The sequence below is a fragment of the Phascolarctos cinereus genome, unplaced genomic scaffold (assembly GCF_003287225.1).
Source record: "Phascolarctos cinereus isolate Bilbo 61053 unplaced genomic scaffold, phaCin_HiC Scaffold_3;HRSCAF=262, whole genome shotgun sequence".
NCBI lineage: Eukaryota > Metazoa > Chordata > Mammalia > Diprotodontia > Phascolarctidae > Phascolarctos > Phascolarctos cinereus.
The window spans coordinates 213,823,969-213,827,066 of NW_027555736.1; the positions used below are offsets into that span (position 1 = coordinate 213,823,969).

At 39.5% G+C, this 3,098-nt stretch overlaps 1 pseudogene; it reads right to left on the bottom strand.

Moving 5' to 3' along the window:
• Nucleotides 1-308: 308 nt before the first annotated feature.
• LOC110217800 (small ribosomal subunit protein uS5 pseudogene) lies at nt 309-1,199 on the bottom strand (annotated as a pseudogene).
• Nucleotides 1,200-3,098: the final 1,899 nt, after the last annotated feature.

A 3,098-nucleotide genomic window follows, 5' to 3' on the forward strand; every position in this document is an offset into this window, starting at 1 on the left:
TTTATCCTGTCACAATTCAGGGGAAATGAGGTACTTCATGAAATTAAAAGGCAGCCAGCCACCCTAAAACAGACAAAATGAGATGTTTTAGTGTTTTGCAGGCACATAGCACCTTGCATCCCCAAAAGCCTTACACTAATCATTTGCATTTCTATAGCAACTTTCTAGTGAAGTTTTTCAAATCTCATTGTATTCATATGAATTCAACTTTGCCACATCTCCCTGAAGTAAAGGTTTATTCTTCATATCCCCCCTCGTTTTATTTTTTTGGAAGGCATAGTTCAATTTATTTATTTATAAAAAAACATCTATGTGGTTGCCACAGCAGCTGCCTAGGTCCTCTGGACAGACACTCGAGTGTGAGTCTTTACAAGATGGTCGGTGAATTCCTGATAGGGAGACTTAGTGAACACAGTCTTCCTCCACAGGTCTGGGGTTAGATAGCCGTGTGTTTTGGAGATGGTATCAAAGGTAGCTTTAGTGAAGTTGCCCAGAGTGGCAGTACAGCCTCTTGCAGAGGTGTAGCAGTCATCAGTTTCTGCCATCACCAGGAGCTTCTTAGGCACAGGAGCTGAGACAATGCCAGTACCTCTAGGGGCAGGGATCAGGAGCACCAGAACTGATCCACATCACCCAGTGATCTTGCAGGGCACTGTGTGAGGCTTGCCAATCTTGTTTCCCCAGTAGCCACCTCTCACAGGAACGATGGACAGCTTGGCCAAAATGATAGCACCATGAATAGCTGTGGCCACTTCCTTGGAGCACTTAACACCCAGGCCAACATGACCATCGTAGTCACCGATGGCCACAAAAGCCTTAAACCTGGTTAGCTGTCCAGTTCTAGTTTGTTTCTGAGCAGGCATGATCTTCAGAACCTCATCTTTCAATGAAGATCCCAGGAAGAAATCTATGAGCTCAGACTTCTTGATAGGAAGGGAGAAAATATAGATCTCTTCCTAAGAGATCTGTCTCTTGTACTTCCTGTCCTTGACTAGCCGGCCCAGTTTAGTGACAGGAACCCACTCCTTGTCTTCGGCCTTTTCTCCTTGGGCCCCCCAGCCATGGCCATGGCCTCGACCATGGCCCCGACCTCGACCTCAGCCCCCACTGCCGAAGCCACCTCGGAAGCCACTATGGCCTCCGACTCCAGGGCCCCCGGGGCCTCCCGCTCCTCCTGCAGCACTGGCATCATCTGCCATTTGGTGTTCACTAGTAGTAGAAGGCATATCCCCCTTTTACAGATGGGCAAATTAAATGGCTTGTTGAAGGGTGCCCAGAAAGTTAAAAAAAAAACAGTTAAGAAATTAATGTTAGGATTCTCAAATTACAATCCCCTGTCCCAGTCCTCACAATACTATTTTGAAACTACGGTATACATTACCCCACAAATAAACAACAGTTTAGACATATAATATCTGCTATAAACATAAATATATTTATATAAAATATAAAATAATATATATATACATATATATTTATATATAAATATATTTTAAAAGCTACTAGTCTAACCAAATAATTCAATAATCTACCATGTGGATGGTAGAGGTGGTAGATAAGATGTAGAAGAGGACAGCAGTCAAGAATATGATCAAGAAGGCAGAGGATGTCTCTTAATTCAGACTAGATGTTCTTCTATAGCAGAACGTTTCTTGAAAACTTGCAATAGGGTAATGAGTAATGTTAGATTATAAGCTAATGGGTTGGAAAGTATTTGGAAGACGGAATACAGAGGAAAGTAGAAAAAAGAATGTGTATGAGGGGGAGGGTCATTAGCAACATTTATAAATTAGACATACTTACATCAACTATTAGACAAATTGATGACCTCATTCACATGGACACTCTTTCTACAGGTATAGATTGAAAAACACCCATGCCTCCACATTGTGTGCAAGTCCTACAAATTTCCTTCCATAAACCTTCCTTAGAGAAAGAACGATACAGTGGAGAGCTTGCTCTTACAATTTTAGTATTTTAGAACTACCAGTTCCATAACAGAGCTGTCTGTCAGTTCTCCCACAGTCTTCCTACATGGATGATTCACCTCTGCATGTGTGTGGTTTGTTTCTTTAATGCATGTACTCAATGATACCTTTTATTGTACTTCTTAACACTAGCCATGACTGATCATTTTCTGTGTCATGCATATTTTTATAGCTGTTCAGGGCATCTACAGTTGTTATTCTTCTGAGATGATGATGTCACATGATCCATAGTTAGGTCGCATTGCCAGTAGAATCTTAGTGTTCAAGAGATAGATTCTAGTAGCTGCAAGAAACTTGAGACCATCAAAAATACAGCACAGTTTTCCAAATACTATCATCTATTCCTCCTTCTCTATCACTTGTGTAATTGATGATCTTCAATGTCTTTCCAAGATGTTAATGGGCCTTTTAGTCATATTTAATATTACATAACAGGTTAAGACCTTACATGTTTATATGTGTATATACACATACACATACACATACACATACATATACATATACATATACATATACATATACATATACATATACATATACATATACATATACATATGCATACGCATACGCATACGCATATGCATACACATACACATACACATACACATATACATATACATATACATATACATATACATATCAATTTCCAATTCTTTGACACAAAAAGAGAGGCTATAAATATTTTGTGCAAATAGGTCCTTTTCCCTTTACTTTGGTTTCTTTGGGACAGAGACCTAATGGTAGTATAGCTGGGTAAAAGGGTATGCACAGTTTTATAGCCCTTTGTGCATAATTCCAAATTATTCTTCAGAATGATTGGACCAGTTCACAACTCCACAAGCAGTGTATTAGTTTTCTTCCTCCCCCCCCAAATTCCTTCGGCATTTGTTGTTTTTCTAGGAAATTTTCTGAGAGTTTAATATATAGATGCTAACCTGACTTAGTAGAAAAAGTTCCTCACTGAGAGCTCATTCAATAGCAATTAAGTCACAGGTTCAGGCATTAGTTGAGTTGCTAAATGATATGAAAAGTTTTCCAAATGTGAAAGGTAAGCTGTAACAACTACAGGAAAGATTGATCCAAATTCCCACTCCAACCCCCACAAAAAAA